Raw genomic sequence first — 14,521 nt, 5'->3', positions numbered from 1 at the left:
CATCTTCCCGCACAGTCCTCATAAATCAACACGCCAGGTTCTCGTGAGAGTGGAATCAGCAGGCACAGGAAGAAGGACGTGATATGGACACCCCACTACATTCAGGAGTTATCGTCGGAAGATTGCGACAGGCGGATAGTATATGGGGAAATCACGTTATCGTGGTATAACGATTGCTCTGATTTGTACAAGAACATTATCTGGAGCGATGAGGCGGTGTTTCAGATTGGGGGATTCGTCAATCGACGCAACTGCCATTACTGGACATAAAAAATCTAGGAATGACAACTGAAAAGTCACAAAGTCGACCAAAATTGACAGTCTGGTGCGGTATGACCACGGATCGCCTAATTATTCCATTCATATTGCGAGACACCATTAACAGCGATCAGTATCGCCAGATGCTGAATGAATGCGTGTGGCCACTGATATCACAATGGGAAAATGTTGTGGATATCCTTTTTCAGCAAGACGGAGAACCACCTTATTTTGCCTGCATCGTTCGCGACTGGCTGGCCGAACACTTTGCATGACGGCTGGGACGGCCAGGACCCCATGAATAGCCTCTGAGAAGTGGCGACCTCTTGCCTTGCGACTTTTTATTGGGGGATTGGACCAAAAAAATTGTTTACTGAACAGAAGCACGCACTCTGGCCGAATTAGAGGAGAGGGTAGGAGTTGCCCTCGGAAACGTACCTGTGACTTCTGCAGAAATCAGTTGACGACTTTTCTATGCATTTACGTCGTTTGGTCGACAACGCAGGAACATATGTGGAATTTTAGAGTAGTACAGCTATACCCATGGTGCTGATGAATGGTACAATTTGTTCCCCGTGCAAGTATTCGTTATTAAAAAAATTAAGGACATTTTAAACTAGGGAGCGACTTCTCACCCACTCTGTATATGTGAGTGTCTCATATGTTATCGCTGGTTATTTAAATAATATTTATTTTATATATATTATATTTATATATATTATTTAAATAGTAAATAATCAGGGACAGTGAAATTTGACAGGGACACACGCACGCCCGTACGCACACACACACACACACACACACAGTGCGCAAGCTCAGTTAAATAATTAAACAGCATTTACAGACAGTGTATGGCAAAATTCACAGACTCACGACTTACATAGAGTAGAAGGGAAAACGTCAAAGACACACCGCAAGCTTGGTTTGGACAAGGACGGGAAAAGATCGGCTATTTCGTTTACAAACACACTATCCTGGCGTTCGTCTACATTGATTTAGGCAACCTATGGCAACTTGAGATTTGGCCCTCTCTCCTCCTGGATATGAGTTCTGGCATCAAACATTGCACACTTCTCTCGGTAAGGCACAAAAAAGAATCCGAGAGCTCGAAACGTGAAATATAAAAGTGAAAACTGAAAACTAAACACTTAAAATACCTTAACGATCACCTGAAACATACAGAACAAGATGTGAGCGTCGTCAGAATTTAAACTCTACCTCTCTCACTCCGTACCTCTCTCTCTCTCTCTCTCTCTCTCTCTCACTCTCTCTCTCTCTCTCTGTCCCTCTCTCTCTGTCTGTCTCTCTCTCTCTCTCTGACATACGCGAAAGCACGTAGGAACCTTGAAGAGGATCAGTGGAAGGAGAAAAAACAAGAGTTCTTTTCTGTAGTAGCCAAACACGTAGGGGATCTTGTTTTAAAGGAGAAACACTGCTTGTTACCGTTGCTACTTTCTAAATGTCAAGGTGATAGCCAGAAAATAAAGCTGCCAAACCGCGACTTATTTTAATTCTGTAGAAAATTTTACAATCCCAACGGAACGTTGATTTTAACCTTCGATGAGGTCAGGGCAGCTGTGGTATATAATGTGAGCAAGCTGACTGACTATTGTAACACCCACACAACTTCAGGTTCGAAGGATACCTTGAAAAATGAACCATTAACAAACGATTAATATTACATAAAGTTGGCAAAGTTTAAGAAAGATGATTTTCACGTGCGCCCAGCAGCACTCTCCTTTGTCTGAGTCACTGATTCACCAAGTCCAGTCACTGAAAGGCCCTGAAACAGAGAAGGAAACTTAGAAGAAAGTGCTACTAGCGCCTCTTCGGTGTGGAAGCTTGCGATACTACCACTTGGATGAGATCAAACGAGACAAAATCATCAGACTCCTGGTCTTTTCAGATCCATGTTGGCAAGTCGGACAAGCAGGCACGCTAGTGCTTCGTGTCTGGAACAAATTGATAGAAGAAGACCTTGCTCAACATCTACTTGGTACTGAACCTTGTAGAGCGAACATAGATGGCATCATCAACATCTGCCGCATCGGGGTCACTGGTTACACTGATGATCAGCTTTGCACATAATAAGCTCTGTAATTAATAGAAAACAGGTCAATAACGTAGAAAGACTTCGAGGAATTTAACTTTTGAATAAACTGCAGGAACATTACTCAGTGAAGGCTCAATCTGGACTTTATTCGAGTGACTGTATAACATGCTGACTTTCACGGCACTTTACGCAGTGAAAGTTCTAAGTGGACTGATTGTAGCTTTATTCGCACAGTTATTTGAAGACTAGGTTAGGAATGTATTTACAAAACCTTAAAATAAAAAGCTGTTACATATGCGATAAAGGTTAATACGTAGATACTTTTGGCAACCAACCTTTTTTTTAACTAGTGACTACATATCCTTAAAATGGCTTTAATACTAGGTACTGTTTTCTGAAGCGGATTTTTGGGCGTGTGTTTTTTATATCAACATGTTCAAGCAAAGCCCATTAAGATTTTTCTAGAAACTCAAATTTATATTTATAATGTTTCATAACTTAAAATACTATCTCAACAGAAGTATACAATTTTGAGCACAGAAAAATTAGGGCTACAACAGAACAATACTGGATCTGAAAATATTACATTTTAAGATTCCAACATTCTGGTATGCTTGCGTTAACAGTAATTTGGATAAAGATATTTACTGAATTACAGTAGTATCAGAGAAGGCGGTATGTCCTTAATAAAGAAGGAAATCTGGGCTTTCAAACATAGTGTGTCAGCCACATAAAAACTGTTATTAGTAAGGTAAGATTTTAAGTGTGGCTGGTTTTCCTGAAACGTATATTTCGTATATTTCCTCTAATAAATTGGTTCTATACGAACTACTTATAATGTCGTCATATCATTTAAATGTGAATTATATTCTGAATAATAAATATTTTAAAAGTACAACTTTAAAATGAATTTGGATATTTCAGGTATATGTGAATTACACTGAACAGCCAAAGAAATTGGTACACCTAACATCGTGTAGGAACCCCGCGAGCACGCAGAAGTGTCGCAACAAGACGTGGCATGGACTCAACTAATGCCTGGAGTAGTGCTGGAGGGATCTGACACCATGACTCTCACAGGGCTGTCCATAAATCCGTAAGAGTACCAGGGGTGGAGATCCCATCTGAACAGCACGTTTCAAGGCATCCCAGATATATTCAATAGTGTTCACGTCTGCGGAGTTTGGTAGCCAGTGGAAGTGCTTAAACCCAGAAGAGCGTTCCTGCATCCACACTGTAGCAATTCTGGACGCGTGGAGTGTTGCATTGTCCTGCTGGAATTGCCAAAGTCCGTGGGAATGCACTATGGACACGAATGGATGCAGGTGATCAGACAGAGTGCTTACATACGTGTTACCTGTCAGAGTCGTATATCACTCCAACTGCACATGCCCCACACCATCACAGAGCCTCCACCAGCTTGAACAGTCCGCTGCTGACACACAGGGTCCATGCATTCATGAGGTTATCTCCATACCCGTGCACGTTCACCCGCTCGATACAATCTGAAACGAGACTCGTCTGACCAGGCAACATGTTTCCAGTCATCAGCAGTCGTATGTCGGCGTTGAGGGGCCCAGGCGGGGCGTAAAGCTTTGTGTCGCGCAGTCATCAAGGATACACGAGTGGGCCTTCGGATCCGAAAGCCAATATCGATGATGGTTGAATGGTTCGCACTCTGACACTTGTTGATGGCACAGCATTGAAATCTGCAGCAATTTGCAGAAGGGTTGCACTTCTGTCACGCTGAACGATTCTCTTCAGTCGTCGTTGGTCTCCTTCTTGCAGGATCTTTTTCCGGCCGTAGCGATGTCAGAGATCCTCAGGTGTATACATATAACTAATTTAACATCGGGCCCTTAAAGATACAGGGTCTCCCAACGTTCGTATGGCATCCGAATTGTCAGAACCCCTTAATTTGGATGGGCAAAAGGTGAAATATTCTAAATTCCAGTGGGTGACAAGCGCAGGCAATGTACAGGACCAGTGAGAGCCGCGGTTATGGACCAGCGATGAAAAATCGACAGATGGCTGCAAAAGCCACGTGATGAGTTGGCAATGCGTCAAGGATCTCTGCCATCCAATTAAAGCTCTTCCTCACAATTCGAATACCGTCCGAACGTTGAGAGACCGTGTATCTTTAATGATCCAATGTTAAATTGGTTGTATGTATATACCTGAAGATGCGATTAAATCATCGCGAACCGGTCGTGTATGATCCTGCAATAAAGGAATTATTAATAGCAAATACGGCTATCAGAGGTTTTTAAAAGATTTAACAATTTTTTAAAACATTTCAGTTATGTATCTAAGCTATGGATAACCAATTCGTAAAATCATATGTCCTTCGATAACTGGTGGGTGGACCGCTCCATTATTCAAAGAAAAGCAAAGGCATACCACCAGCTTAGAACGCCATTGTGGTGTTCAGAATTACGTGTCGCTTTTTACTTAAGCCACAGCACGGAATATGAGCAGAAGTTCGGCGATTGTTCAGGGAATGTAGTGGTGCGAACATTCCCTCGAGTCGACATGTTTGCCAAAGAACGTGTGACCAATAAATTCTTTCGTGAAAAAAAAAGATATTTTAATAGACTGACACTAGCTTATGCTGGTTAAAAGCACCAGTGTGAAACAAATCCCATCCGTATCTTCATCATATTTTCAGCACAGCACGTTTTGGATTCGCCTGTTGGATTTCTCTTCAGCTGTTGGTTTCCACCTGCTTCTGCTACTCGTGTTCATCTCAGGGCCGCTACCTAGCATTATCTATCACAGTAAATAAATTTTCTTTTCTTTCTTTTCCCTAGCTTTTATCTCACCTATTGCGCTTTTCCAGGATTTAGAAAATTTTACTTTTATTATTTAAGTACTTGACCGTTTGTACTTCCACAATCGTTTTAACAAGGACAAACAAAGCACTTAGCAGTGGCGTTCAGAATATGTAGAACATGTCTTCCAACTTTGACACCTGGTAGTGTACGTCTGTCATGAACAACGTTGTCCCACAGCCCAACCGTCGGTGATTTCCAAACAAAACTTAACGGCGATTGTTTCTATGTCGTATCGATTTCAAACCAAGTTCGACTGTGCTGTGCCAAATTCGGCTACTTGTTACTTAAACCCAGTTCTACTTTCGTCAATACACTTGGTTTCGCGAAGTATGTTGCTAGGTGTATTAACTTTTACTAATAAAGGAAGTAAACTGATATAAAGAATCAGCAACGTTAACGACCTTTATGAATATTTTCGTCTTGACCACATTACGATTTTTTTAAATAATTTATTCCACGTTCTATTTTTCGCCGCTTGCCATCTTCGGACACAGAACCAAACAAATAAAATCCAGCAAAATGCCAATATAATTGTAAATCAAACACGAAGCAAGTGTCAAGATAAGCGTGTGATTCGGTATTTGATTTACCACGCAATCACAGTGCACTTTATATTGGTAGTTCTAAGTTTGTGTCTACGGATGGCAAGAACCAAGGCACGTAACATGGAGTGACGTAATTGTAAAAAAAAAAAAATCTTTAAGCGATCCGGACTGAATTGTGCGTAAATGTTTAAGCACTGGATAAATAAAAAACATGCACTTTTTTTTCTGTACGAGCGTTGCACGCTGCCTCCAGCCGAGACTTTTGAAGGCCTTTTTCAGGCGGTTGAACAAGGCTGGAGAAAGAGGCCTGCCGTGTCCTTGAATGTCTGAGACATTCCCGCTGGCCGGCCGCGGTGGTCTAGCGGTCCTAGGCGCTCAGTCCGGAACCGCGCGACTGCTACGGTCGCAGGTTCGAATCCTGCCTCGGGCATGGATGTGTGTGATGTCCTTAGGTTAGTTAGATTTAAGTAGTTCTATGTTCTAGGGGACTGATGACCACAGATATAAAGTCCCATAGTGCTCAGAGCCATTTGAACCATTTGAACCATTCCCGCTGCAGCTTGTCTTGGTTTAGAAATGTTTCGTAAAATATAAATCAGCTTATAAGAAAACGAAATTAATTCCTGGAATGAGAGTGCGATCAATATGAACTTTGGCGAATAATCCAACTAACTCGTTTAATAATGTTATTATTAATTAGAGTACTTCATGACATGGTTAAACAAATGTCATTATCAGAGGCTGTAATTAAGATATAAATTGAAAAAAGAATGAGTGGTGTTGTGTATACATTATTTGCCAGTGACCGTAAAATTTCATGCACCAGTCAGTCAGGCAGCATGCTCCCCACTGACATCACTTCTCGGCAAGCACTTGTGTTTGAGAAAGCTTTTGAACTGGGTTACCTGCCGATAACCCGCGTTGGCACGGTTTTGTTGCATGTTAACTTGGAACATTGTTTGAGAAATTATGTTTAGTGATTGTTGAATAGTATTGTTTACGTACCTGTTCGCATCCTACGTTACTTTTTATCACAATTACTCGATCTGATGTTGACAGTAGCCGAAATATGACTGAAGTACTGTATATACAGGGTGAAGAAAAATTCTCCTACTCGGACACTGCAGCGCGATTCCTCACGTACTAGCAATATAAAAACGTCTCTCACAAAATTTCGTCCTGAACATATTTCGCGCAATAAATGAAAGTTAAAGATTGGCAGTCTGGCAACACTGCAGTTACCTGTACGGTAAGTATCCCTGTCAGTATAAAAAGGCAGTGCCACGCGGGGTAGCCGTGCGGTCTCGGGCGCCTTGTCGCGGTCCGCGCGGCTGCCCCCGTCGGAGGTTCGAGTCCTCCCTCGAGCATGGGTGTGTGTGTTGTCCTTAGCGTACGTTACTTTGAGTTAGATTAAGTAGTGTGTAAGCTTAGGGACGAATGACCTTAGTAGTTTGGTCCCATAGGAACTTAACACCACCAAAAAGGTAGTGCTGTGTAGTTGGTGCACTGGCAGCGTTGCGGGCCAGCATGAGGAGGTCAAGGGTTCGATTCTGGGCCGAGGCGTATTTGTATTCATTTGCTAAATGTAGTCTGTGTGATATAGAATCTAGTGTCTTAATCGTCGTATAGTGATTACTGTGGGTCTTGAACAAAACATTTCCACTTACATACTACGATCACAGAAATGGAAATCCAATCGTTTTCAGTTGACAGCTTTAAAAAAAGCCTTTTGGACGTCGCGGATGCGAACTATTTCATACCACTGCATCTACTAGATTCCGAACCTGTTTTCTGTGTACCAACGGTCCTTTGGGTTAGTACCATTTACTATTCTTGCCACGTTTGGGTCCATTAGATTTGGTTATGGCCTTACTTAACCAGTAGGCCTAGCAACGTGCTTTTGAAAATAATTTCCAAACATTTACTATGCAAATGTCTGATACATGTGACTTAAGAAACTACAGTATTATACGGCGGAATGAAAGTGGGAAATAAATCCAAATCCGCCTCAACTCGGAATCGAACTCTCACCTTCCTGCGTGCTAAACCAAAACGCTTTGCACCAGCTCCACCGCACTGATCCCATATGCTGACAGATGGTTACCGTAAATGTGAGTACAGTGTTGCCAGATTGCTAATCTTTAACGTCCGTTTACTGCCGGAAATATGTGCAGGACGAAACTTTGTGAGAGACATTTTTGTATTGCTAGTACGTGGGGAAATGCGCTGCGAAATCCGAGTGCGCGAAGTTTTCTTCACCCTGCATACCAACTTCTCGCTCCGGCTCTGAGAACGTTGCGGTGTCCACCGACCAGCCACCGTGTCATCCTCTGCCAAGGGCCTCAGCCGGATGCGGTGAGGAGGCTGCGATCGCAGGGCTCTCCGGGCCCTTATCAGTCGCTACTCCTGATTCAAGTTAGTTGTTCCTCACTCGGACTCAAGAAGCAGAGCGCACCCGTTCCAGCCATCCAAAGAAGGAACAAATCTTTGGCAATGCCGGAAATTGAACACGAGTCCTTCATATGGCAATCAGCCACTTTGAACGTTCTCGTACAGAAACAGGCAGGAAGTAATTAATTGTTAGAAATCGTTAATGATGTAGACAGAATTATTCACACGAATGAGATTCTGCTACGTCCTCTTGTTTAGAAAACCTTAGCACTGGGCCTTCTTTTCTCGTGTCTGATAACAAAAAGGCGGTAGAGCAGGAGGGGACCAACACAACGTGATACTCTGCAAGTTGCTCTGGAGATTTAACAACGAAACTTTGTCCTCTAACTCCTTGCTTGCTGGCCACTTTCTGATCTGTAATTACATAGCACAGACGCTTGTCCTCCAAAGTTGACGTCAGGGCAGTATCTTACCACCACGGTAAAGCACGAATAATTCCTGGAACGTCTTTCGTCGGAGGACTTTGTCCTGAAGCTATTACAGCGGCCCTTGCTGTAATTAGCTTGTTTGTCGTTGCCAGTACCGCATTCGTGGCTGCTGTTATCTTGATAGTAACGGACCGCTACAGCATTGTGCAACGGAAACGCGGGCACACTGTACGACTGGAAAACAGCGGCGAGATCGCTAGTCTGTCATAAGGCGAACGAAGTCTCTTAAGCTGCGACAGTTACCAGGCCACTGCGTCTGGCGATTCATTTACACGACCGTCTGCTGCCAACTAACGCAGAGAAATTACTCGAGCAGCGTCGCTCTTAATTATCTGCCTCAAAGTTATATTTAACTTAACACAAGCTACACGTTTCGAACATGTTTTGCTCACCTTCAGGCGTTTGACACACAGACACATACGTTATTAAACGATAAAATGACTTGACTAGTCGAAATCAACACAGAAATGGTAAAGCTACAATTTTGTGCAATGCTGTTGAGTTGGACATCACAGCCGGTGGTGGACGCATGCAGACTGTTTTACACCGTTACTATGGAGCAATACTGGTATGATACAATTTTAACGTGTCAGTTGTTCAGTTACGATATCGACGTAGTATCCCCTTCAGGTTCTGTAACGTTAAACTAGCCGGCCGCTGTGACCGAGCTGTTCTAGGCGCTTCAGTCTGGAACGCGCCACCGCTACGGTCGCAGGTTCGAATCCTGCCTCGGGCATGGATTTGTGTGATGTCCTTACGTTAGTTAGGTTTAAGTAGTTCTAAGTTCTAGGGGACTGATGACCTCAGATGTTAAGTCCCATAGTGCTCAGAGCAATTTGAACGATTTTGAGCGTTAAGCTAGAGCAACGACAGTGACTGCGACCTATTTCGCTGTACAACACGTTTTTATATCGATGTAAACATTACACACTTTTAACAGTACGGCAGTCTTGCAGTGTGTGGCCTGGTGTCAACTATTGCTTCTTTCACAACGTTATTCACGATAATGAGAGTTAGACAGTCTTTTTTTCACACTGGCGCGTCTTAAAATATGTCGCATTAAAACTGGCTAAATGTCTCTAAAGAATTTAAAGTTTTTAAACCCAGTTACCTAATTGAGAATACACTGAAGCGCCAAAGAAACTAGTATAGACATGCGTATTCATATAAAGAGATATTGGAAATTGGAAATTATTGGTAAGGTCTTATGGAACCAAACTGCTAAGGCCATCGGTCCGTAAGCTTATACACTAAGTAATCTAACTTAAACTAACTTATGCTAAGGACGACACACACACCCATGCCCGAGGGAGGACTCGAACCTCCGACGGGGGAAGCCGCACAGATTCTGACAAGGCGCCCTAAAGAAATATGTAAGCAGGTAGAATACAGCGCCCATATAAGACAAAAAGTGTCTGTGCAGTTGTTAGATCGGTTACAGGTGCTGCTGTGACAGGTTATCAACATTTAAGTGAGTTTGAACGTGGGGTTATAGCCGGAGCACGAGCGATGGGACACAGCATCTTCCAGGTAGCGATGAAGTGGGGATTTCCCCGTACCACCATTTCACAAGTCTACCGTGAATATCAAGAATCCTGTAAAACATCAAATCTCCGACATCGATGAGACTGGAAAAACATCCTGCAAGAACGGGACCAAAGACGACTGAAGAGAATCGTTCAACGTGACAGAAGTGCAACCATTCCCCAAATTGCTGCAGATTTCAATGCTGGGCCATCAAAAAGCGTCAGCGTGCGAACCATTCAACGAAACATAATCGATATGGGCTTTCGGAGCCGAAGGCCCACTCGTGTACGCTTGATGAATGCACGATACAAAGCTTTACGCCTCGGCTGGGCCTGTCAACACCGAAATTGGACTGTTGATGACTGGAACCATGTTGCCTGGTCGGACGAGTCCCGTTTCAAATTGTATCGAGCGGATGGACGTGTAGGGGTATGGAGAGAACCTCATGAACCCATGGACCCTGCATTTCAGGAGAGGACTGTTCAAGCTGGTGGAGGATCTGTAATGGTGTGGTGCATGTGCAGTTGGGGTGATATGGGACCCCTGATACGTCTACATACAACTCTGACAGGTGACCGTACGTAAGCATCCTTTCTGATCACCTGCGTCCATTCATGTCCACTTTGCATTCTGGTGGACTTGGGCAATTCCAGCAGGACAATGCGACATCCCATACGTCCAGAATCGGTACAGAGTGGCTCCAGGAACACTCTTCTGAGTTTAAACACTTCATCTGGCCACTGAACTCCTCAGACAGGAATATTATTGAGCATATCTGGGACGCCTTGCAACGTGCTGTTCAGAGAAATCTTAATCCCCTCGTATTCTGACAGACTTATGGACAGCCCTGCAGGATTCACGGTGTCACTTCCCTCCGGCACTACTTCAGACGCTAGTCGAGTCCATGCTACATCGTGTTGCGGTACTTCTGCGTGCTCTCGGGGGCCCTACAGGATATTAGGGAAGTGTACCAGTTTCTTTGGCTCTTCATTATATGTCAGGCCTGGTAATCTAGCGGAGCAGGCACGTTAGCTCAGCGTGTTTGGTCGTAATAAAAAAAAACTGAGAGTAGTTTTCAGCGATGAATCTGAAGTGGTGTCATGTGACGTTCCCCCAGACCAAATGTCCGCGCGAGGTAGCCGTGTGGGCTAAGGCGCCTTGTCACGGTCCGCGCGGTTTCCCCGTCGGAGGTTCGAGTCCTCCCTCTGGTATGGGTGTGTGTGTCGTCTTTAGTGTAAGTTAGTTTAAGTTAGATTAAGTAGTGTGTCAAATTTCCAAACTTTCTAGACCAAACGCCGAGAACAACGACAAACAATATGAAAAAAGCGGTAAAGCGCTTGACTGGAAGCCAAGAAGTCACGGAATCGAATCGCGGTAGGATCTTCGATTTTTCAGTTTGCGTTTTAACTGAGCCTTCACTTCTCAACTATGTGAGGAGTTGCCAGAAAGGACACGTGGTTCTCGGATACCACTTTAAACTGTAAGTCCCCTTTCTCCGGTTGGGTAAGTAAGGTAGGTTACGACTAGCAAGTCACCGAAGTGGCGTCGTGTAGGAAGATCTGACCAGGGCAGTAGTGAAACGAAATTATTATTATTATTGAGAGTATTATTTACTTTTGTTTTGTTATGGATGATTTTTAAAAACTCAAAATAATTTATTTATTGTATGGCTTACAAAATTGTATGTTACAAGTACATACATACCAATGAAACTGGAGAACCGGCGGTAGCTAAAAGAAGCTGTAACATCCGTTTCCCATCATAACTGGATATCCAGACTCTCCAGCAGGTTGACTGCTGCAGATGTTATGTCTGCAAAATCTTTCCAAGCACCCATGAATTTTCCTTCTGAGCAGTTAGGCAAAATACGGTTCAGTGTTTCTTCCGATGTTCCGCAGTCACATGGGTCATCATCGGTCATTACCAATTTAAGTAGCGTTGCTATGATCAGGGCGTGGCCAGTTCTGAAACGCTCGACGTAGCTCCATATGCACAATGGATATGAATGGATGCAGGTGGTCAGAAAGGGCGATTACGTACGTATCACTTATCAGAGTCGTATCTCCAACTGCACACGCTCCACACCATCAGAGCCTCCACCAGCATGAACTGTCCCCTACTGAGATATAGCTTCCATGGATTCAAGAGGTTGTCTCCATAGCCATACACGCCATCCGCTCGAGGTAATGTGAAACGAGACTCGTCCGACCAGCCAACATATTTCCAGTCATGGACAGTCCAATGTCGGCGTTGACGGGCCCAGGCGAGGTGTAAAGTTCTGTGTCGTGCAATCATCCAGGGTACACGAGTGGGCCTTCGGCTCCGAAAGCCCATATCGACGATGTTTCGTTGAATAGTTCGCACGCTGACACTTGTTGAAGGGCCCAGCACTGAAATCTGCAACAATTTGGGGAAGAGTTGCACTTCTGTCACGTCGAACGATTCTCTTCACTTTCGTTAATCCCATGCTTGCAGGATCTTTTTCCGGCTGCAGCGATGTCGAAGATTTGATGTTTTACCGGATTCCTGATATTCGTGGTACACTCGTGAAGTAGTCGTACGGGAAAATCCCCACTTCATCGCTACCTCGGAGCTGCTGTGCCCCATCGCCCGTGCGCCGACAATAACACCACGTTCAAACTCACTTAAATCCTGATAACCTGCCATTGTAGCAGCAGTAACCGATCTAACAACTGCGGCAGACACTTGTTGTCTTATGTAGGCGTTGCCGACCGCAGCGCCACATTCTGCTTTTTACGTATCTCTGCATTTGAACAAGAATGCCTATACCAGTTTCTTTGGCGCTTCAGAGTATTTCTTGGTTAGTTAGTTCCCGAGGACTGGATGGTTGGATCTATTTTTACCTACCTTCTTATGACCATACGAAGCTCGTCCACCGGTTGCTCTGTTCTTGTTAGATCGCAGCTATCTGGGGAGAAGTCGCCGTTGTTTGCCCAGATTGGTTGTTTAGATTTTAGTCGAGTGCATGATAAGTTGTTCAGTGTTTCATGAACTGGTATGTTTCAGGATCTTTTGAGTTTCGTCCATTGATGCGTTACTGGTTGTTGTTGTTGTCGGAGATTTGGAGGGGCAATACTGGCGTTTACTGACGGCCATGGTGTTGTTGTGGATTCGGCTGGTTCAAAATGGTTCAAATGGCTCTGAGCACTATGGGACTCAACTTCTGAGGTCATTAGTCCCCTAGAACTTAGAACTACTTAAACCTAACTAACCTAAGGACATCACACACATCCATGGCTGGCTCTGAGCACTATGGGACTTAACTTCTGAGGTCAACAGTCCCCTAGAACTTAAAACTACTTAAACCTAACTAACCTAAGGACATCACACACATCCATGCCCGAGGCAGGATTCGAACCTGCGATAGTAGCGGTCGCGCCGTTCCAGACTGTAGCGCCTAGAACCGCTCGGCCACTCAGGCCGGCGGTGTGGATTTAAGAGCGCCTGTTGCGATCTCCATTGCGTCGTTTGGACGGACATCTGTTTCGTTGACAGGGCTGCTTCAGCTCCAAATAAGAGTAGATACCGCAGCACGCCGACTTACGGTCACATCCTCTCCCGCCCCCCACATACTCCACAATAGCCAATACGTCAGCACAACACTGCACAGAACTGTAGTTTCAGTATTTCTGTATTCTTTAGATCAGTTATCGTATTAGGCCAAACAAAGCAAGTCCCGACAGATGTGAATACTAACGAACCATCAGTTTAATAAGTCACGGTTGCAAAACAGTGACACGAATTATTTACAGATGAATGGAAAAACGTATAAGTCGACGTTGAGAAAGATCTGCTTGAGTTGCAGAGAAATGGAAGAACATACGAGGCAATACTGACCCTATGATTTATCTTAGGAGATAGGTTTAAAAAAGCAAACTTACGTTTATTTATAGGATTTGTAGGTTTACGGATAGCTCTTGACAATGTGTACTCGGCTACACTTTCCGAAATTTTGAAGGTAGCAGGGATAAAATACAGTGAGCGAAAACTTATTCACAATTTTTAAAGGAACCGGACTGTAGTTATAAGAGTCTGACATGAAAGGGAAGTAAGTAATAGTCGTAGAACTTACTTGAATTACGCATGAGATTACAGAGGCTTGGCAGCAGAATATTCTGCAGGAGTATTCTTCTCCAAAGGGCTCACACGTACTTGGTTGCAGCTTCTTGCAGCGTAGTGGTAGCTGCGCTTGCGTCACAGCCGAGAAGTGTTCCTTTTTACGTGGAAAACGCATTCATGATAGGTAAACTGCCGTGGAGGAAGCATAAAACTTCTGTGGTTTTACTGAGACTGCGTGTTACATGAACTCACCAGACCTTGTGACGGAAGTGATGAAAACGTCTGTGTGCTTGCATCATTGTATTTCTCCATTAAGGCAACGAAATGTGGGGAAGAAAGACAAAT

The sequence above is a fragment of the Schistocerca serialis genome, chromosome 2 (assembly GCF_023864345.2).
Source record: "Schistocerca serialis cubense isolate TAMUIC-IGC-003099 chromosome 2, iqSchSeri2.2, whole genome shotgun sequence".
Lineage (NCBI taxonomy): Eukaryota > Metazoa > Arthropoda > Insecta > Orthoptera > Acrididae > Schistocerca > Schistocerca serialis.
This window is presented reverse-complemented; position numbering follows the sequence as displayed.